The sequence below is a fragment of the Mustela nivalis genome (genome assembly GCF_964662115.1).
Source record: "Mustela nivalis genome assembly, chromosome: 17".
In the NCBI taxonomy this organism is placed as follows: domain Eukaryota; kingdom Metazoa; phylum Chordata; class Mammalia; order Carnivora; family Mustelidae; genus Mustela; species Mustela nivalis.
This window is the reverse complement of record NC_139036.1, coordinates 25312180-25334840: the sequence shown is the minus strand read 5'-3', so window position 1 is coordinate 25334840 and position 22661 is coordinate 25312180. Positions and strand designations below refer to the sequence as shown.

The 22661-nt window shown below is 42.7% G+C and overlaps 1 protein-coding gene across 15 annotated transcripts in view; it reads left to right on the top strand.

Annotated features, from left to right (window-relative positions):
- The window catches only part of RFFL (ring finger and FYVE like domain containing E3 ubiquitin protein ligase), a 66079-nt gene that overhangs the window by 12055 nt on the left and 31363 nt on the right, over positions 1 to 22661 (top strand). Inside the window, exons 1-2 of one of the 15 annotated variants that reach the window (XM_082707378.1) lie at positions 7412 to 7572; positions 15376 to 15449. The exons of 7 other annotated variants lie outside the window; for them this stretch is intronic. The gene's annotated coding sequence lies outside the window, so the exon portion shown is untranslated. Of the gene's footprint in view, positions 1 to 7057; positions 7187 to 7407; positions 7573 to 13376; positions 13501 to 15375; positions 15450 to 22661 lie in introns of those variants that run through there. 7 more of the 15 variants (XM_082707380.1, XM_082707377.1, XM_082707379.1 and 4 more) reach the window with 7 other exon arrangements.

The following is a 22661-nucleotide window of genomic DNA, read 5'->3' as shown; positions in this document are numbered from 1 at the left end:
GCTAACCTCTCCCTCACATTTGGAGACTGCTCTTGAGACTTCTGTAAGAAAAACTAGTTGTGGTCAGAAGCTGTCAAATGTGAGCTGCCCTGCCTGGTAACCCCGTCTTTCACAATTTCTTTGTCCAATTGCTGCAGTGTTCTGATGCTGCTGATTTCAAGCAGGATGTTTTCCGCTGAATGCTGAGCTGGAACCACAGCAGGGTTCACTCTGCGCTTGGTTACTTCGCCTTTTGGCTCCTGACTCGAGGTTCAGATGCAAATCAAAATAGTAAGAAATGTGCTTTGCTTTACACACTTTTCACCTTTCTGGGTTCCCCCTGGTGATTGGACAGTGAAATGAGTAATTGCACCATTAGAGCCGTATCATCCCTAATCCTTGGCAACCAGTGATCTCTTCTCTCTCTCTCTCTTCCTCTCTCATTTCTTCATTTCTGAAGTGTTATGGAAATGGGTCATAACAATATGTGGCCTTCTTAGATCAGCATTTTTCACTCAGCCCTCTCTATCCAAGTTGTGTGTAGCAATAGTCTGCTCCTTTTTATGGCTGAATGGTATTCTGTGGTGTGAATGGAACAGTTTCTTTAACCGTTCACCTGTTGAAGAGCATTTTGGTGGTTTCCAGTTTGGGGCATTATCAATAAAGCTGTCGTGAACATTTGGGTACAGGTGTTTTGTGGACACAGTTTTTAATTTTTCTGGATTAAGTGCCCAGGAATGCAATTGCTGAGTCTGATGGTAAGTATATGTTTAGTTTTTTAAAGAAACTGCCAAACTTTTCCAGAGTGGCTGTGCCATCTTATAGTCCCACCTGCAAAGTAGAAGATTCAGTTTCTCCGCTAGCTTTCAGTATTGTCACCATTTTTGATTTTAGCTTTTCCCCTAGGTAGCATATCTGGTTTTTAAGTTCATCAGATAACTTGGTAAAACTGACCTGATGAAGAGCAAAGATTTTTGAGTCGCATATTGTTAGCGTGCTGCAAGACTGCCTCTGCAGTACACAGCATTCAGTGGTCTGTTGACGTGCTCTTTCGTCCCCCGGCTGTGAGAGAGGAAAGAGGGGGAGGCAAGAACTGTGAGCATGAGACTCTCTCCCTTTACCCGGCAGGACCTGGCACACTGCTGCCAGTGATGGTGAACAAACAATACTGTCCTCAAACTATGAATTTCTGGTAACTTCTTTAGAAATTTGCCTCAGTGAATATAAGCTTTAAATACGCTAAAAATTTGGCTTAGAATGGCCCTACCTACTTGTTCAAATTGTTTCATTTTGTCAAGTGATCCCTATTTCTCGTAATATTAATTAGCTTATACCGCTCATTTAAAAAAACAAATAGCATAGGAGTGTACATATAAAGCAGAAGGTAAACATCTCCCTTACCAGAAGTATCTACTATTAAATGGTTGTAGACTTTTTTTTTTTTTTTTAAGATTTTTATTTATTTATTTGACAGAGATCACAGGTAGGCAGAGAGCCGGCAGAGAGAGAGAGGAGGAAGCAGGCTCTCTGCTGAGCAGAGAGCCTGATGCAGGGCTCGGTCCCAGGACCTGAGGTCATGACCTGAGCCGAAGGCAGAGGCTCCAACCCACTGAGCCACCCAGGTGGCCCTAGACTTTTTTTTTTTTTTTAAGATTTTATTCATTTATTAGACAGCATGAAAGGAGAAAGGTCAGTGGGAGAAGCGGACTCCTGCCGAGCAGGGAGCCCAATGTGGGACTTGATCCCAGGACTCTAGGATCATGGCCTGAGCCAAAAGCAGTTGCTCAACCAACTGAGCCACACAGGTGTCCCTCTAGACTTTTTTTAAAAAGACTTTATTTATTTATTTGAGAGAGAGAGCCAGGGGGTAGGAGGCAGGGGCATAGGGAAAGAATCCTAAGCAGACTGCACGCTGAACACAGAGCCTGTTGGGGCCTGGATGTCACAATCCTGAGATCATGACCGGAGCAGAAACCAAGAGTGAGAGGCTTAACCGACTGAGCCACCAAGTGACCCCAATGGTTCTAGACATTTAAGCTATATGTTTTGTATCTTTTTTCACTCTCTGTGTATATGTGTATGTGTGTGTTTGTGTAGTCCCCAACTGCTGTTCTGTTAATGCTTTTTTGTTTTCAGTGGAGAATGTATTATGGGCATTTTCCCTGTGATGGTTTTTTGTTTTGTTTTGTTTTTAAGTGCTTCAGCCTGAGACAGAGTTGTATTCCTTTCTCTAACCCTTTTTTTTTTTTTTGTTCTCTTACAAAAGGGTTGAGAGATACCTTTGAAAGACCTAAACAAAATGTATTTTCTTCCTTGTTACATGGGTTTGGTCGAAATAAAGTTGTAGTTTTATTTGCAAGAAAATCAGTAAAATTCTGGCTGTTAGGATCTACCTATCTGTTCTATTATGAATAATGCAAGTCTGATTTTATGAACCTTGAGGAAAGCAAGAACTGTGAGCATGATAATCTTTGGAGAATGTACAGTCCTTTGGGTATTTGTTCACTCAATCAGGTGCTTAGTCAGATGGAGTGTTTTCTTAAGTGCTACTGAAATGCACAGTTCATTCTTCATTTTGAAATCTCTCCTGTCTTTTCTTTCTCTTCCATTATTTTGATTACATTGATGGGACATTCAAGCTGTGCAGTCTTACCTTTTATTTCCCTAGCCTACCTAAGCCAGTTTGAAGATTAACTGTAGGTGAACAGGTAACCTTATCTACTTGGCTAGGAGTAACCCTGCCACATGAAACACATGTCAACAAAGGCCCCCTAGGCTTGGGAACGTGTGAGAAGGTCACTTAATCTTGTGGCATTTCTAATGGAAACCAACGTGAAAAGTCAGGAAGTCTTGACTTATTGGAGTAGAGAGAAAGAAGAGAGTGTGTATAGATGTATTTGAGGAGAAGAATCCAGAGGTAAAACAGTAAAGAACTGTGCATTCAGGAAATCTTCAGAGTTGAATGCTGGAATCTTTTGTTCTGAGAGGGTGGTTGGTTACTGGGGAATAGGACCTGAGCTTACTAATCACTTCATTATGAGGCTTTGGGAGTTGTTTAGGTGAGGGACTTGGATGACAAGGGCCTTTCCCTGTCCTTCTGTATTAGCAGCTCAGGGGAAAAAAAGGAAGAAATAGCTTTGTATAGAAAGTTACGCGCCCAGCGGTTCCAAGATTTCTGTTGCCATGTTTCTAAAGTGCACTCCCCAGGATGGCAGTTGGGTCATGTTGCTGACTTCCTTTCCCCCCCGGTCTTAGGGCCTCAGCCTGTGTCCTCTCACCTTTGGACTCTCCCTTTTCCTGCAGGCTCGATGCTTTTTCAATTCCCTGACATTTAGGGATCTAGTATTTCATGGTGCCTGAGGTAAGCAGTTGCTGTACCCTTGATACTGGATACCTTTCTGAACTATTACACCATAACAGATAATCGGGTGCCCACAGTTAGGTTATAGGACGGGTTCTGGTACCTGTACCAGCCGGGACAGACTCCCTTCACCTGCCCTCACACAGCTGTGGGGAGAGTGGGGGTTGCAGCAAAGTGCTGTGAGGCCGGTTGGGCTTTATGCAGTGCCAGTTCCTACCCTACATCTGAACATGAAAGTGGCTCGTTAAAGATTAAAGGCACTGCCTGGTCCTTCTGGCCTCAGGATGGAATGATCCCCGCCATGGCGACAGCCTCTGTCTCCCAGGAGAGGGCATTTTATACAGGAGGTTTGTGCTTCCAAATGTTACAGTGAGCCTGCCTTGGCTGATACAGTGGCGATAAGTTGGCATTTGGGTACTCTGAAGACATATGAGCTATATAGCATTCCATGGTTTGAATTTCTGGGCAAAACTGCCTCATCAGGAAGTCAAAAGCCTCTACTTTCAACCTGCGCCTTTGGGGAGGTTTTATTCCTTCTTTTATTTGAGTATTCTCTTGAGTCAAGTGAACTTTAATTTTCACAGCCATAAAAATTCCATTAAGCCCCTTGTACTGCATTCCAGGTGTGAAAATGTCTCTGTGTAATGACTGTGGGTGACAGCTAAAATCCTTAAGAGTAGTTAGGATAATTGTCTCTGGAGGCTTGAAGAAAATAATGGTCCAGTTGACAAAATAAATACAGTTCAATTGTTATGTTCTTGGCTGTTCTTGTGGGTAAGGGGACTAGTGTCCAAGAGCTTCTCAGACTACTGCTCATTTTGGTGGTCTTTGAAATGAAACTTTTCATTTTGTAAACAGTGCTCAGGGAACATAGCTGTATGACCAATCTCTCAAAATATCCAAGGCCACCTGCATCTGAATCATGTGGGAGAGGGAGTTCTTTATTTAAAATTCTGATTCTGGGGCCCTTCTCTGCATTTGTGCTAATTCAGAATGTCTGAGGGACTGGGATGGGAAATAATCATTTTTAATAAGCACTTCTGTTGATTGTTAAGTACCCCTAGAGTGGATTGTCGAGTATCCTAAAATTTACTTTATTTCTCATATTTAATTTCTGTGATTTATTAGATGATAGATGTTTGGTTGATGCTCATTTGTCTTTTTTGAAGAGGAGGTACTCTAGTTTTTTGAAAAAAATGTAAGATCCTACAACTCCAAGGATTAGAATTTGGCAATGTCCCTAAGTCTCCACAAGGAGAGATAGCCAGGCACTGGTTCCTGAAAACTTGGATTCATCAAGTCAGCTCCTTCTCAGTAAGAAAAAGGATATGGACATAAATAGGATTAATTTGCTGAACAGAATAAATGTGCAGTATCATTTAGGATGTTGGGGAGGGAAAAGAAGGTAAAAGGGAGCTGTTAAGAAGAAAGAATGAGGGACGCCTGGGTGGCTCAGTTGGCTAAGCAGCTGCCTTCGGCTCAGGTCATGATCCCGGCGTTCTGGGATGGAGTCCCACTTCGGGCTCCTTGCTCAGGGGGGAGCCTGCTTCTCCCTCTGCCTCTGCCCGCCATTCTGTCTGCCTGTGCCCGCTCTCTCCCCCTCTCTCTCTCTGATAAATAAATAAAATCTTAAAAAAAAAAAAAGAAGAAATAATGAGAAAGGGGAAAGATTAGTTCATAAATGGTAAAAATTTTTAAATTAACCCAATTTTAAGTTACTAATATTTGAATATGTGTTTCTTGCAAAAATAAAAAATTCAAATACTCATAAAGCTAAGAATAACTCCTTGATCTGTTCCCACCGCAACTCCCTCCCTGGTATGTGTATCGTCCCATTATCTTTTTGTTGTATTTGGTAATTTTCCACGGATTTGGAAGACTAGAGAATCATGAGATGTGAATATTTTTATTTCTCTTTTGACACCTGCTTACTGTTTATAATGTTAAGATCTCTTGCAGGAAAAAAAAAAAAGTGGCCTATAAATGGCATTACATATTCCTCTTCAAGAAAAACAGTGAGTATGAGTGTGTGCAAGTTTTATACACAAACTTTAGTGATATTTATATCTCTTATGACCACCCACAAAATGTACCTTTAGGTGGTGACTTGTCTGAGTTTTAAGATAATGCATTGAGAGAAATTACTAAGCACAAAGCCAAATTAGTTTTCTTATTTTCATATAGTTTCATAGTCTCATAGTTTTCATGCAACCTCACAAAACTTCAAGTACTTGAAGTCATTTGCTCAGATTTAGCCTCTTTTTAAAGCCCTAAATCAGTGTAATCCTCAGCCTTTCCAGCCTAAAAGAAGGAACTGGGATGGGGTATGATTATATTTTGGAGAAAAAGATGGGAACTGTACAGAATCAAAAACAGGGAAATGATAATCTGCAACAGTTCTTCTCACCTGCTAAATGGTGTTTATTTTAGCAGAATTAGGAAATTCTGATGCTTCTGGCTCCTGTATTTTTCTTTACATAATTCACATTTACTTCCCAGCCACAGTACTATCTGAATTTTCTCTTCCTTATTTAAAGTTAACCAATATATAGAACGTGCCAGAAGCTTCTAACAATAATGGGTTTTTTCAGAAGAGGTTTCCTATTTGTCCGTTCTGTATGTGTCTTGAGGGTTGCTTCATATTAGAATGTTTGTGACTTATCAGCAACTACAGAAATTTTTTTTTTAAGTGTGGTCAATGAGATAACAGTTGCCAACTGCTCTAAAGATGTCTTTATCATTTGCAAAGAACTAATTAACACATACTGTAGGAAAACTTTACAGCCATTTCCTGAAAAGGAAAACACTGAAAGGGAGGAATAAAAGCGGAAACATTTTATGAAACCTTATAAAAGCTCAGTGTGGCTATCCTACTGGAATAATGTAATTAAGGGGAATTAAGCCAATTGGATAAATAACTTTTTTTAAACTAGCCCCTTGAAAAGGAATAGAATTAAGTAGCATAGTTTTTAAACCCAAATTCTGACAGTCTGCATGTACATTTTAACCTAATAACATTTATTGAGTGACAAGCTGAGTTGGCAGCTACATCCAGAGTTCACGCTGCAGGGGACCTACCTTGAAGAATGGACAGGGCTAGGTGTGGTGGCCTTGCATGCCCATGCTGAGGAAAAGCTGATGGCCTTGCGAAGTTTTGAGCAGGGAGCAGAAGGATCTGATGTGAACTTTAATGTTTCTTTCTTGTCTATTGAAAAACAACAAAAAAAACCCAACCCCACATAAAGCAAAGGCTTAATCTTTTGTTTTCTTTGTATAGCATCATTCTAGCTGGTCAGGGCAAATTCAATAATAATTAATAGCTGTTGATGAGCCAGTCATTCTAGAATTGATTTTTTTAATAAGCTGGCCAATAAAGGAGAATCGACACAGATTTAGGGATTTTTCTTTTAAAAGCAAGTGTTAATACAGTTTTCAGAGACTCCTGGATTCCTTAAGCATCCGGTAGGTATGCTGGTGGATAATGTGGCTTTAACTGTGTGTGGCAGCTGATTAAAGCCTTCAGTTATTTCTGTCTTAATTAGAAACTCTGCATTGTCTAGGGAAGTAGAGAGGTCAGGGATGGCCTAATGGGGAAACAGAAAGGGGAGCCTGGTTAAAGCTGACAAAAATTTACTCGGGTGATTTGACCAACTAGCAATGACCGGGCAAGTTCCTCATTTCCTCTGACCCAGATGTTCTAATTTATAAATGCAAAGTGACTTCTTTATCAGCCTCTCAGGGGAGAACTTCAAGGCCGTGAACCTGCTACCTTCATTAATCTTGCTGTCCTGAGCCCCAGCCTGTTCTCAAATGAAATTTCAGAATGTGACCACTGGAGCCTTCCAGGTAAGGGCTCCAGGGGCTGCCGAGCAACCAGCAAGAGGGGAGTGAGGGACCAGCCCTCAGTAGTCAGCACTCCATTTAAAAAAATCAGTGAGGCACCTCTTCTTTTCTGAGTTGCGGTTGGTTGCGTTGGCACCGGCTGGGTTGTTTGGGAAGCAGGAGTTTGCCTTGCATGAGTCAGCACTGCCCTGGGTAAACTGCCTGCTCTGTTGCAATCTTGCTTACTTACCAAAGACACGTCCCCAGGCGGCACCATTCACTTTGCCTGAAAGCTGCTGCTGTTGGTTCCTGAGATGAGCTCATCTGAAATGGCTCCAAGGACCTCAGCGGCAGGAACTGGAGGCTGCTTGCTCTCTGCTGTGGTAATGTTTTGAAACAGGCAAAATCAGGTAACCCCAGACTGTTTGCTCTTCGTTTTATTAGCTAGACTGAGCTGCAGGAGGAATGGGAAATCCTTTGTCTTCAGAATTGCCTCAGCAGTACGGGTATCTTAAAGTCAGTCCCTTAGGCCTTTAGAAGAGGTCTTGAGGGGGAAAAGTTTCATTTCATTTGGGATCTGGATGTGGTTTTAGTCCTAAATAGACCATTTATCATAGAAACCTTAGAGAAGACAAACATGTCAGGTTTACAGCTTTTATCCATCTTTTCCTCTTGTATTTTCTGTCCTTTTTTGTGTCCTGTGAGAAATAGTTTAGTCAAACTAAACAATTATTAAAGAGAGAGAAGCAAATGTATTTTATTATCTATCTAATCACTGGAATATTGAATTGTAGGGAAACACTCTTACCAGCGAGTTTCCATATTTTTCTCTGAGGTACTATGAAGAACCTCCCCTCATCCCTAATTCTGTTCAGACTATTGCTCTATCTCCCTCCTGCTCTTCACTTCGAAACTTTTTAACACTTAAGCCTCACTGCTAGGCAGTTGCCCCTCTGAGTTTGCTTCTGCTCCTTACAGTTCCCCTCAGATGGCCCATGTGTTCTTTTAACCCAGGCCTTTACACCAGCCAGCTATCTCTAAAACACCCTGCCCCAACTTCACCTGGCTGGCTTCAGAGCCAAAGTCATTTCTTCCATGGAGTCTCTTCTTACTCACCAAGATTGGATAAGTACACAGGATAGCACTCTCTACTCTGATCATAGCGTACGTCAAGAATCAGTGTCTGTTTTGTTAGAATGATATCCATGTTCCTTGGGACATGGTTGGTTCTCAGTAAGGGTAGAATGAGGAGGAACCTATATTGTATACTTCCTCAACTCTGATTTTCTTATCAATCCTTTGTTATTTTGGCTTCTGCCCACATTACCTTACTCATGTTTTCCTAAAGATCGTAAGTAAACTCCAGATTACCAAACCCAATGTTGTGGTTTCAGCCTCCAATTTACTTAATCTTGGCCTGGCATGTGGCACTGTGGGGCCATTCTTCTTTCCCCCAGTGACCCTCTTCATCTGGCTTTGAGGTTACCTTGTCTCTTCTGAGTTTCCAGAGTATCCTTCTATTATTTCTTTGCATTCTCTTTTGGCTATCCCATAAACGTTGAGAGGCTCCAAGACTTTACCTTGGGCATCTTTCCACTTCCATACCCCTTACTCCAAGGATCTCAAATAGGCCCGTAAATTCAGCTATCCTCCGTATGTTTAGTAGCCCAGCTGTCTCTCCCAAGCTTCAGATTTTTATTTCCAAATTGATAAACTTTACCCAATTTGAAAAACCTACCAGAGTGTTCAAAAGGGATCTAAAATGGCATACGTTATCTTCCCACTGAGGACCAGTCAGCTGCTTCTGTTGCTGTAGGTTTCAACTCTGTTAATGATGTCCATCAGGTCTTCCTGTTCATTGTTTATGCCTCACATCACCTAAATATGCTAAGTCCATGGTTGCTAAGTGCTTTTTTTTTTAAGATTTTACTTATTTTTTTGACAGAGACACAGCGGGAGTGGGAGAGAGAGAATAGTCTTCCCTTGGAGCAGGGAGCCTGATGCGGGACTCGATCCCTGGACCTGGGATCATGACCTGAGCCAAAGGCAGATACTTAACGACTGAGCCACCCAGGCACCCCTCTGCTAAGAGCTTTTTTTTTTTTTTTAAAGATTTTATTTATATATTTGGCAGAGAGGCAGGCAGAGAGAGAGAGAGGAGGAAGCAGGCTCCCTGCCGAGCAGAGAGCCCGATGTGGGACTCGATCCCAGGATCCTGAGATCATGACCTGAGCCGAAGGCAGCGGCTTAACCCACTGAGCCACCCAGGCACCCCTGCTAAGAGTTTTTGATGATGTTATTGGGGTACCGTTTGATCGATGTGTGGCTTTCCTTCATTCCCACTGTATTGCCTTAATTTAATAGACATTCTGTTTAACCAGCCCAATGTCTTCGAATTCTGTGTGTGAATACTTAGAGACGGGGCCTGCACTCTCAAAGATTACAGGTAACCATTCTCCCAGATGTTAAAGACTAAAGATGTCACAGTTTACCCACTTTGCCTCCAGGAATTTGAGTTTGTAACTTCTGGTTGAGAGCCTTATCAAATCTTCTTTTTAAAAACTATTTATTTATTTATACATACATACATACATACATACATAACCTCTACCCTGCAGTGTGGGGCTTGAACTACTGGACAAGAACAAGAGTTGCATGCTCTGCTGACTGAGCCAGCCAGGTGCCCCCTCCATCCAGTCTTGACCGGGCTTTACCACCCCACCTTAGGTCTTTCTCTGCTCTTGTCCCCTCCACATTGTTATCTCCAAAGTTATCTTCCTAAAGGCCTAAATCAAATGTTCTCATTCTCAGGTTTTCAGAGTGCCATTGGATTCCTGTTTTCTACTTAGCTTGACAGGTAAAGCCCTTCACAATGTGACCCTGTCCTACCTGTTAATGTTACCTGGCTTACTTCTCTCCTTTTCCTAGTCATTTCTCTCCTCTCCATCCTCACCGAATTTCTCCCATCTTCCCAGTCTCTGGTTATAGCATATTGTTCTAGGCGAAGTTGTCTCATCCTCCTGACTCGCAAAGTACTCATCCCCCAGGAGACTTATTAGTTCATATGCGAAACCTTCCCTACCCTTCGTCAAGTAGAGTTAGAGTTGTTCCTCCTTATTTGGACTTCCACAGCACTGTCTATTTCTTCTAGTAGACTGTTCCTTCTACACACCTGCTCCCTGGCCTAGAGCCCAACACTATCAGACAGTGGCTGAAGTGGGTCCCCAGTGTCAAATCATTAGTCCAAACATCTTTATTAGTCTTGGCAGTATTATAAAATTCGTAAGCTGTCTTGTTAGGTGGCATGTTTTTAGTTCCTGTTTGATGAACTTGAGCCCGTGGTGCTATTCCATATAGGTCACCTGAAATCATCAGGTAACCATTCGAAGTTAATTTGAAGATTTATTGGGCTTGCTGAAACTTAAACTTAGTTCCACATTATCACCTAACATTTTTATAATACTTTACAAAATTATTTCCCTTGTATCATTTTATTTGACACCTACAATATTCTGTGTTGGGTAGGCTTTATTATCCCTATTTTACTGGTGATTATAAAGCTACTTTTGACATTGAAGTATACATGCAGGTAAGACTTCAGAGAGAGCATGTTTTTACATTGCGTTAAGCAACTGGTTTGTCTCTTTGTAGTTAAATACAGCCTATTGGCTTCTACAGAAAAGGTGCCTTTGCTCAGTAGGCAAGTGCTAAAGATCTTGCCTTTTATAAGGCCACTTTACCATCGAAGTAGAAGGAGGTACTCAGAGCCTTCTGATCTACAGAAAGGCCTTGAATGTGCTTAGAGACCTTGATTGAAATTAATGGGGTGCCTTCCAACCTCAAGCTTTTCTATTGTGCTTCAAATACCTAGAATTTATTGAAAACCTATTTCAATAATGGAGTGTCAGACTAGGTTGATGAGTGAAGGGAGTCAGCACAAGATAGAGTAAGCAGAGTGTTAAGAACCCAAAAGGTTTCATGGTAATTTCAGCAAATGGTTACATTTGTAGGGTAATAAACTTTTGTGGAATTGGATTATGGAAAGATGAACCATAAGGGCTAGGAAATAATCTCTGTTAAGTACTGGCATGTGGCATCTAGTTTCTGTCGTTCCCTCCCCACCCCCGCCATCCCAATACTTGAGAGGATAAAAATGATTAAAAAGTTTAAAAATAAGTCCTATCATTATAAGTTTTTTTTTTTTTTTAAAGGAATGATTTTAGCCTACAGAAGGAAAAGCTAAGGGATGGCTCGATTACCATCTTTAAGTATAAGAATAGTTTTTGCTGGGGGGATTTTGACTAATTGTTCTTCCTGTACTTCAAAGATTTAAGAGGACATGGGCTTAAATTGAAGGGGGAGTAATTGTAATGAATATGAAGAAGAGTTTCTTGGTCATCAAAGCTGGGAAACAGTTGTATGATTGCTGAAAGTGAGTTGGATTTCTGACTATTTCAGTTATCTACCAGTGTGTAGCAAATCATCCTAATACATTTAGTAGCTTCAAATGACAGCCATTTTATGGCTCATGATTCTGTGAATTGTAATCCAGGGAAGAAGGACATACCACCTTGCCCAGGTGATTTCATTGGACTGGGAGCTTTAACATGGCTTCACTCAAAATATGTGGGTTTCTGTGCTAGCTGTTGGCCGAGATCTTGGTTCTCCTCCTTGAGGTTGGACTCCCTCTTGGTCTCTCATCAGTCATTAATCAATATGGGGCTCCTTTTACATGGCGGTTGGCTTTCAGGGCAGCCATAATGAAAGAGTCCTTCATTATCACTTTCCTTCATTCTTTTGGTTAAAAAAGTCACAAATGTAGCCCACGTTGAAGGGGAGGGGACACTTCGGGAAGGGTAAAATATCAGTGTCACACTGCTAAAGGCCATACAGTATGGTTGAGATTATTGTGACCAATTTGGAAAGAGTTTATCATGTTAACCTTAGGGATATTTAATTAGAGACTAATTGATACATGTTTATTGAGTAGATAGTTTAGGCATTTGATTTATAAACTTGGCTGCATATTAGAGTTGTCTGAGAGATTTTTATAAGCATGGTTTCCATAGGTACCAGACATGTTCATTAATCCAGGTCTCCTGGGGGGGCGGTAGTGGCACCTGAGACACTGTATGTACTTTTTCTCAGGTGACAGTAAAATGAGGATAGAGGTTGGGGAAGGGGACAAGACTGATTCTGATAGGTATAATATATAAGGCAGAATGGTAGGTACCTTAAGATAGGCCTGCTGATCTCCTTTTGCTTCCAGGACCTGGCTGAACCCTCTGCCTGGCAGGTTCTACCCTCTAGTCTGCCTAGTTAAATTTTGTCTCCTTCAATCAGCACATCATTAAAGGAATGTTTTTTGATGCCTCACATTTTTTCTTCTAGTTTCTAGCACTTTTTCCTTTGTAGCATTTTGTAGGTTATAATTTATATAATTTACAACATTTGTGTGATTATTTGATAGAGAGTAGACAAAAATATGTCTGCTTTGCTTTCTGGTATCTAACATAGTACCTGCCTCATAAAAGGCATTCAGTAAGTGTTTGATCAATGAATAACTGGTTGATTGAATGCATGAATGAATGAAGTGACTTAAATTCAGTTTTAAAGAGGGGTTAGAATTGTGGACAGGTGGAGCAAATGAATAGGAAATTCATGGTTTAGAAGTGGAGGTGTGGATTAAACTGCTTGTGTAATTTCAGAAGGTGGGAGGAACTGGTTTGGGAAGAGATGAAGGGTTTGGTCTTGAGTGTACTTGCTATGCTAAATTCAAGGTACAGATACCCATCTAGCAAGCATTTAGAAATGAGGTGCTGAAACTGAAGGGTGAGACTGATTCTGGGTATTTGGATTGGGAGTTCTCTGACGAAAGGCTATGGAGTCTATTCATTCAACAATACTCATTGAGCTCCAACTGTGTGCCAGACAACTGTGTTATAGGGCAGGGGAGCAGAGTTCTGGCTGATAAGGAGCCAGCTTGGTGAAAAGAGCTGTGGAGAATGTTCCAGACAGGAAAGGAACCACAAGTGTGCAGACCTTGGGGGCAAGGAGTAGTCTTTTTATTTTTGAGAAACTGAAAGGAGGACTGCCAAAGGATTAGAGTGAGGTGAATGGGGGTGGGGTTGGGGGCAGCATGAGGTAAAGCAGGAGAGGAAGTCGGGGCCCACATCACATGGGGCCTTTGTGGACTATATGGGGAGTCTTAAGCTTTACCAGAAAAGCATGATGGGAAGCCACTGAAGGTTTTAAAGCAGGAGAGTAACAAGCGGTCCAAGATTATTCTGACTACTGTATGGAGAAAAGAGAACGGTGAAGAGGAGGCCAGTCAGGAGGTGTGTGTTCTAGTTCTTGAGAAAGATAACAGCACACAGAGCAGGGTATGGCACTGTATATGATGAGAATAGGGTATTTGTGGGATAGATTTAGTTTTTTGAGAGGGAGCACATGCGCATGTGCAGGAAAGGTGAGCAAAAGAAGAGGGAGATTGACAATCTGAGGGGTTTGAAGTGGCAGGGGGGCAGTGGGAGGTTGGGGTACCAGGTGGTGGGTGTTATAGAGGGCACGGATTGCATGGAGCACTGGGTGTGGTGAAAAAATAATGCATACTGTTATGCTGAAAATAAATTAATTAATTAAAAAAAAAAAAAAAAAAGAAGAGGGAGATGGAGAATCCCAAGCAGGCTCCATGTCCAGTGCAGAGCCCACCGAGGAGCTTAATCCTGCGACTTTGAAATCATGACAAGCTGAAATCAAGAGTCGGACACTTAACCGACTGAGCTACCCAGGTGCCCCTAGATTTTAAAAGAACCAGGTAGAATTCACTAGAGAAGGAAAGAGTGGTAAGTACAGAGCCCTAGGGGTTACTTAGGGACCAAAAAGAACCCAGGGAAAGACAGGGAGAAAGGTTGGTCTTTGAAGTCAAAAGGGAGTCGAGCTTCTGTACTTTCAGTGGAAAGGGAAGGGGAAAAAGAGGCCTGCAGGAAGAACATGGGTAGGTCATCTGTGTCCGGGACTGCAGGTAGGTCAGGAAGGTGGAGGACTTGGGAAAAAGCCATGCATTTAGCTGTCAGAAGATCTCTGAGGATGTTGGAGAGGGCTTTTGTGAAGCGGAGTGGAGTGAGCTAACACGTGTGTGACCCGTGGGTGAAGGAGGGTACCATTGCTTTGTGGGGGAAGCAGGGAACCGAAGAGAAGGGGAGAGACTGAGAGCCCGCTTGCACAGACCTGCACAGAGAAGCAGGTGTGCGGAGGCTGACGTCTGCTGAGCCCCGACCTTGTGTCCGTCCCCGTGCCAGGGACCGCCCCGAGTCTGCTTTCTCTCTTTGTGTCTAAACAGGGTGCCCAATATTACAGTGACTCCCAGAATGAATTTCCAGATTTGAAGGGTATGTAAGACCTTACTCAGGGGTATGGGAAGGAAATACTAGAACTAAGTTTTTCCTCTATTTTTATCTTTCTCTTTGAAATTTCTTTTTAGTACTGGGTTTTAGATAGTACAGTAGCACCATTTGAACAGTAGCACTTGCCTAATTTGCTGTTACATGTAGAGATGTTGGAGATGTGCTAATTTTTTTTTTTTTAACTGATGGTCAGAAATGGTGCTCTACTGGTTTAGTGAATAAAGGGGAATGTTTGAGATGAAAGGGAAAGATGAGGCAGAAAGGAGGAGGGGAAACCAGCGTGCCAAGTAGCTGTACATTCTTTTAAACCTTTTCAAAACCCTGTGGTGCTTTTGCCCCCACTTTGCACACAAAAAACTCGCCCACGGTCACACAGCTAGGTAAGTGCTAGAACTGGAATTTGAAGCCAGGTTTGTTTTACTTGAAGGTCTTATTATCTCACTTATTTCCCCTTTACTCCCCTCCTCTGCTTGATGCTCTCTCATATTTTCCCATTTCACTCTCACATATTAAAACACTCATTTGCAGTGGAGGAACCGGAGGCAAAGGTGAAACGAACGGTTCATGGTCCCACATCTCATGTAGGGCACCAGCTGGACTCCTGATCCATGATTCCCACGGCACCACCACTGCCTCAAAATAAGTAGTCAAACCCCAGCCGAACTGCTTTGGTAAAGCAGGTGAGGAGGTTTCTAGTTAGGAGGGGAGAGGGGCTGAGCTTACACATAGTAGAAAAGAGTCCTGACTCAGATCCTACTTTTTGAGCACTTTGTGTTGTTAAGGGCTTGCATTAATTACCTCATTTAGGTTCTCCATTTTATGGAAGCAGAAGCCAAGATCAGGGAAGTGAAGCACCTTGACTGAGGTCACAGAGGAAGACTGTAAGTTCTGTCTAACTCTAGGCCCCATGTCCTCAACCCCGCGCAATGCTGCTTTTTGGAAAGTTGCTGTGGAGTCATCAACTAGAGATGAATAAAAGACTTCGGAGCCCAGTGGTGGCTTGGTCCCAGTTGTATGAATTTGCTGGGCACCCAGTCCATAGTCTTCCAACGTTTTTGTAATACTTGGTAGCTCAGGTGTGGAAAGGCTGGGGAGTTAGAGGAAAAGAAAAACGTAGAATAAGAGTTCAATAAATCAAAAGAGTTCAATAAATCCTGCCTCAGAGTGTAGAGCTGGTGGAGTTCAATGGATTGTGTTGTTCAAGGAAGCTGTGTTTGAAATTAATTTTTATAATAAATGTCGTAGTTCTGTTTGATGCAAGGTATACTGGAATATGGAGGGAAGAATGCCAAGCTGATAAGATGGGATCTTTGACCTCCAGAAGGTCAGAGAGGCAGATCAAGTGCTTTGCCGTTGTGCATGATTGAAGGGCATGGAGAGGTGAAGGGTGGAGAAGTACAGGAAAGTCACATTATACAGACTGGCTTGTTGCAGATTGAGGGTGGCAGTAGGAAGGGCTAGCCTGGTGGGTGCCATCTGTTTTCTCGGGAAGACCCCTCAGGGTTTTGGTCACTGTATTTTAGGTCTGGTTCTCAGGCCACAAAATTTGTTTTGCTTTGTACCTGGAAATGATCAGTCAGTCTTTGGGGACAGCACTATATTCAGACTTGGGTGACTGTGCTCAGAAAGGAATGATAGTTTGTTACTCCAGAGTGAAGGAGCCCTTTCCTATTGACAGGATTCTGGATTTTGCTAGGGTACTGCTTTTCTGTATCAAGAGATCTGAGAAATGAAATTTAATAATACTGAGCTTGCTTGGTGAGCATGGAATAATATGATAGAATACTTGTGGGGGAAGTTAGAAAAAAGCTAAGGTTATTGATTTGCCTTCTATCTGCTCAGTATTCTACTAAGTGCTTTTGCATACAGTAGGACATTTAATTCTCCCAGTGGGCCCATGGTACTCAATTTACAAATGAGGAAACCAAGGCTCTGTCCAAGCTGGTAAGAGGATGAACTCAGATTGGAAGGAATCGAGTCCCTCAGATTCTAGGAGCCCACACCCCTAAGTGCTACTGTATGCAGTTCCCACTTAAACTTCATGAAAGAAACTTGTCCCACAGCAGAGAAGATGGCCTGTCACTTAGTTGCAGTATTGCTCAGTCTTGGGTGATTATGGAGTCAAAATAGCCTCCTCTACTTTTAGATTTTTTAAACTTTGTAGATCACACTTTGATGTCATCACTGTTAAGATTTTTTAAAAAGATTTAAAAAAATTTATTTGACAGAGAGATTGAGATCACAAGTAGGCAAAGAGGCAGGCAGAGAGAGGGGGGGAGGAGCAGGCTCCCCGTTGAGCAGAGAGCTCAATGTGGGGCTCCATCCCAGGACCCTGAGATCATGACCTGAGCCGAAGGCAGAGGCTTAACCCACTGAGCCACCCGAGTGCCTCAGGATTTTCTTTTTAAGTAGTCTCTACCCCCAATGTGGGACTCCCAACTCACAACTCTGAGATCACGAGCCACATACTCTACTGAGCCTGCCATGAGCCCAGATGTGGTCATGTTCTTTGTTTAAATATGTTAATACCTTCACCTGAGCCCTTTTGTCTTCCCGTCTTCTTGCTTTTAGTTTGGAAGACATTGCATCTCTTTGGAGGGACTTTCAATATCTGCACACACTGGTTTTGCGTTTATTTTATTATCTTAATTTTATGGGTTCTGAGAGTCCTCCAAGCTCCTAACTTGTCACCCTCCCTCCCTCCTTCCTTTTCTACTGGATTTAAACTCAAATTCTGAGTCTGACTTTGGAATACTTCTCTGGCTCCAACCCAGTTACCAATTTAGCCGTGGCTCTGTGGATTGCTAGCTATTGTTATTAACATCCCTCCCTTCATGCCCACTTGTATCTCAAATCAAATCCAGTTACTCACTGTACCTATGTGTCCTTGATTTCCTGCTTGGGTGTCCTTGTTCCTGTTGTGTTTTTGGCTTGGAATGTCATTCTTCCTATGAAGCTGTCTTGTCTGATCCCTCACTGGGAGTAATCACTTCTTCCTCTGGGTCTCATAGTAGAGAATTCTCTTTTATGTCTCCTTTATGGCACAGTATCCTTTCTACTGTATATTTCAGTAGTTTGTGTACATGCCTTTATCTCTCCTACTAGACCATAACCTCATGAGCAGATCTATCTGGTTGACCTTTGTGTCTCCTCTAGTGTCCAATTCAGTTCTCTGCACATAATGTAAATAGATAGATAATAAATAAATAGATGAATGAATAAGCAGAATTTAAGTTTCTGCTCATTGGTTTGGATTCCCCTGCCCCCTTCTTTGCCCTTCTTTTTTCCTCATTTCTTCTTCTCTTCTGGGTTTTCCCTTACACTGACTCAACCAGCTTGTCTTCACCACTCCCTTTTTTTACCCAGATTTTGCCTCATTCTTTCGCTATTAGCAGTCACTGTGTGGGAGGGCCACAAGCTGCTGGTCAGATTTTCTCCATCCTTTTGTGGCTTTATCCTGTCCAGGAATCATATGACCAGCATGAGAACTGAGTGGTGATTACATTAAGATCTTAATAAAAAGACCATATGTCAAGAGAACAAACCTTAAGGTTTGTTATTTTGCCTTCAGTAAGAAACTTTCTGATCCACATTTCAAGGGAGAGGGAAAAGAGTCCTTGGGTACATGAGAGGTCTAGATCAAGGCATATATTCACACCGTGAATTGTGGGGTATGAGAGGTATCTTACTGGACCAAAGAAATAACGTCAGGAGCGGCAGAAGCTTCCTCTAACTGTTAGTGTTGAATCCTGGAACTTCTTCGACAGCTGGAAGGAACATTAGAGATTTGCGTTGTCTTACCTTCCTATTTTCCAGATGAGAATACAGACCTGAGGAGGCCAACCGATGGGCCCATAAAAACTGAGATATTTGTTGTCTAGCATTTACTCCCAATACTGAATGTAGCTTGTGGGGGGAACTACTAGCTCTTTGAAAACAGTGGAAATTTCCCTTCAAGTGGGGGCTTCAGGTCTCTAAAACTGGAGAGCTTTTGCTGACATGTGGACTCCGGTTGGTAGCTGGCTGGATTGGGGGCAGTGTTCACCAGAAGGGCCCTTTATGAACTGTGGTGACCACTCCCGGTGGTTCCCGTCTGGGGGTCTGCTCAGTGGGGCTTCCAGCTGATAGAAATCTGTTCCTTCTACTTTTGAAAAGGGGCCCACGTTTAATAATAAAAACATTTCCAGTCTTCCTTGCTCTTTTTCTCAGCCCCCATATTCCAAATTTTGTTTCGGGCTTAATTTTTTTTATCTCAGCCTATTTGTATTAATTTTTTATCAGGTAGGTCAGACGTCAGTAGGAAGCATAGGAGAGACAGAGTGGCTTAGAGGCTCAATATTGGTTTTTGGTGCTCTTTAGGTGAATCTTTTCTACCCGACTCGTAGAATAATGTATTTTACTGTCCGTGAAATAGTGCTCAGTGAACCGGTTGTTGGCAGATATGAAGGGTTACTGTTTTGTGGCTAGGCAGTAGCAGTGTAAATAGATCAGCTGGCCCAGAACAGGAAGTCAAGTGCAAACAGGATGTGCTTGTCTTTACTGTAATTTTGTGTGTCTGTGTTTTGAAACTTGGTGTAATTAAAAAGTCAAGACTTCTAGTATTTGACCTTGACGGAAGGCGTCTCTCTTTCTGGTTTGAAAAGAAGCTAAGGCAACTAGTCCTTCACTGCCCTTGCCTTTATACAGGGACACATCTTTCTTCTATGGATCAGGCCATTCTTCCTGGTGCATGACAGGTTTTCCTCACCTACACCATGTTGCATCCATGTGCTTTATAAAGTGAAACCCCTGAGTGCCTGCTGGTCTGTTACTTTTGGTAGATAAGGGATCCAAGCTGTGCTTCGCTATTTATTTCTTAATAACAATAAGAAATCTTAGCCTGTAATTCACCAGCATTTTAAATTACAGGTTCCTTTTTTTGAATTCCAGGATTTTTAGCACACCTTTTGAGTGTTTCCCGAGTATGGTAGTTTACAAATTATCCCGGGGCCTTGTTAGACTTTGAATTGAAAACTTCCTTGAGTGTTGGAGGCTGGATCTAATGCTAACTGTTGAACTGTTTTACCCTATAGGCAAGTTTCTGGAGAGGACATTAAATAAGCAATTCTCTTGGGGTGGGGGGATGTGTCACTCAGCTGGTAAGCAGTTTTAGGAACCCCTGTTTTCTGAATCCCCTTCTCATTCCTCATTGCTTCTCACTGCTGAATCCTGCTTTATTAGGTTCGCCCGCAGGTTGGATTTGAATAACTCCTGTGGGGAATAATCTTGCGATCTGTGGATTATCATAGCCACTATGAGCTATTCCAGAACAGGTCCATTCTGATGGTCTCCAACCATAAACTAATGAATATGGGGCAGGTGAAAGACTGGGTAATGTTTTTTATGCAGTCTGTATCCCTGCACATTGCAGACTGTCCTTCCACTTCATAATTCCAGGAGCAAATAGGTCACGTGGCACATCTTAGCATCGGGGAGGCCAGCATTACCATGTGAGCACTATGGCATCCTTGAGTCTGTCAAGGAGTGGTGAATGTGAGCCAGTCTGCACTTTATATGTGGCAAAGAATAAAACCCGAAGACCAGGTTAAGTCCAGGTGTTCTTTCCAAGGAGAGAATGTGAGGAGGATATGAAGGTTTTCTTTGTGGTATGAGGCAAATTTGAAATCTTCATTTCTACTCCTTGGGATAGGTAGTAGGCATATCACATCCTGGCAGGCGCAGAAAACATTTCAGAAAGTCAGCATAATTTTCAGATTGAGATCAGACATCAAACTAAGCCAAAGGTCTGTGGGAGGAAGAGGGTGGTTGGTCTGGATTTATCCTGGATTCATCGCAAAACATTAGACCCCATCTGACTTCAGTGCAGCAGGGCGGTTATGGAGCACCATGTGGGGTGAAATGGAGGGGAGGCAGAGATGTTCGGTTCTCTGGCTCTGATGGCCAAGAGGGTTGAGGAACTAAGGCAGAAAGTCTAAACTGGCTGCGCTGTGGGGAAAGTGACAGACTTGTGGGCAATGTGGTAGAACTGGGAAGAAGTGTCACACCTCAGACCCCCTATGAGAGAAGTTCTCCCAGGATTCCATAAGTTCTTCAAGGATAATGAGAAGACTACATTGAGGGGCGCCTGAATGGCTCAGTGGGTTAAGCCTCTGCCTTTGGCTCAGGTCATGATCTCAGGTACCTGGGATCAAGTCCCAACTGGGCTTCCTGCTCAGAGAGCCTGCTTCTCCCTCTCCCCCAGCTCGTGCTCTCTTTCTCTTACTCTCTCAAATAAATAAAATCTGGGGGTAGGGGGTGGGGATAAAGCTACATTGAGCCTGATGTAAAGGTATCATCAGGTCTTAAAAACAGTAGATAGGGGAAAGAGCAGATAAATTTTATCACTTTAAAGAACCTTGAAAAAGATTTTATTTGTGGCCAGCTTTTTGTGAGCGCCTATTAGGTGCTAGGCTCTGGAGTAAATGCATGACATGCATTATTTTAATCCTTTCTGTTGCCCTTTAAATGCAACTGGTTCTGTGTTTTTGAGGAAAATTAGGTGTAAAGGGACTAAATAACACCAGGGCTCAGAATCCTCGTTGACTCTCCCCTATACCATACATTTGGCTGCAGTAACTTGTGCGGTCCACTTTGAAAAGGCAAACTGCATAATTTTTTTTTTAATTTTTTAAAGATTTTATTTATTTATTTGACAGAGATCACAAGTAGGCAGAGAGGCAGGCATAGAGAGAGAGGGAAGCAGGCTCCCTGCCAAGCAGAGCCTGATGTGGGGCTCGATCCCAGGACCCTGAGATCATGACCTGAGCTGAAAGCAGAGGCCTAACCCACTGAGCCACCCAGGCGCCCCCAAACTGCATAATTTTGACCCTAGAAAGAACGAACTCATGTCCCAAAGCGCTGCCTTTCCCCAGGGCACGGGCTGTGCCAGAAACCTGCTCAGCGAATCCTTGGCTTTGTTAATGGTTTTGTTTGTTTGTTTGTTTTTTCAAATATTTTTAAGTAATCACCACACCCAATGTAGGGCTTAAACTCACAACCCACTGAGCTTGCCAGGCACCCCTTTGTTAAGGTTTCCATCCCGGTTGCCCAGAAGTCAGTCCCTGTGATAGTAGCTGGTAAAAGCAGCAGCTTCTTCAGTCTAGAAAGAGCTTGTCTGGTAAATCCTGTTTTCTGCACAGGAGTACAGGGGGATCAAGCTCTTTATCCTTGATGAGCTTTGTCATCAGTTTTGATGGAAGAAGGATCCTGTGGTAATTAAACTGCAGGTCCGCTTATTCTGTTTTCAGCTTGTTTGAAGACTGTACTCGGAACTGCTTTCTTTCCTGATTGACTCGCCCTTTGGGCCAAAATGCCTAGGCTGAAATTAAATGTGTAGGCTTCTCCGCTGCAGTGTTCAATCTGTCATCTCTCCTGAATGCCACACTAAGAAGCAGCCATTTAATTGGTCAGACCCCGAGGGTGAGATTTTGGCACAAGTCCATTGGTTAGAATTACTTTTCCCTGAACTTCATAGCAGATGCTGAGGTCCCTCTGCAGATATCTGTCATAGGCCAGTTGAAACCAGGGAGTTTTCAAGAACATTTATAACTTGTGATTATTGTGTATGGTTTTCACTTGTTTACAACAGTTATCACTTCAGGAAAAGAGCTTATTTATTACCAGCGGAAAGTGAAACCTCTCTCCTTTCTCCTTCTTCACATTGTCAGTTTAACCCTTTGTGCTCCAAAACCCTCGGCTGTGGTTTCTTGTCTCCTCTTGCCATGCTTTTCCTCCCCCCTTGCTTGGGCTGTGCCTGTCGGTAGCTACCGGCCAAGCTCTGCTTAGACCCTGGCTGTATCTGGTGCAGCCTCTTCGATTTCTGCCATTTCTGTTCTCTGTTATTCTACTTCTCCATGTGTTGTTTTTATTTTAATTTGTATTCTTTACAGTTCTTATCGCAGTGCTGTGTCTTCTGGAACCAGAGCTCTGGGAGGTCACTAAAGCCTTCTGTGCCTTTTCACGCAGGGAGAGGACGGACATGCCAGATCTTGTTCGTCCTCGAGGCTGTCCCTTTCTGGCTTTCTAATGCTGTCATAACGGATAATTTTAACATT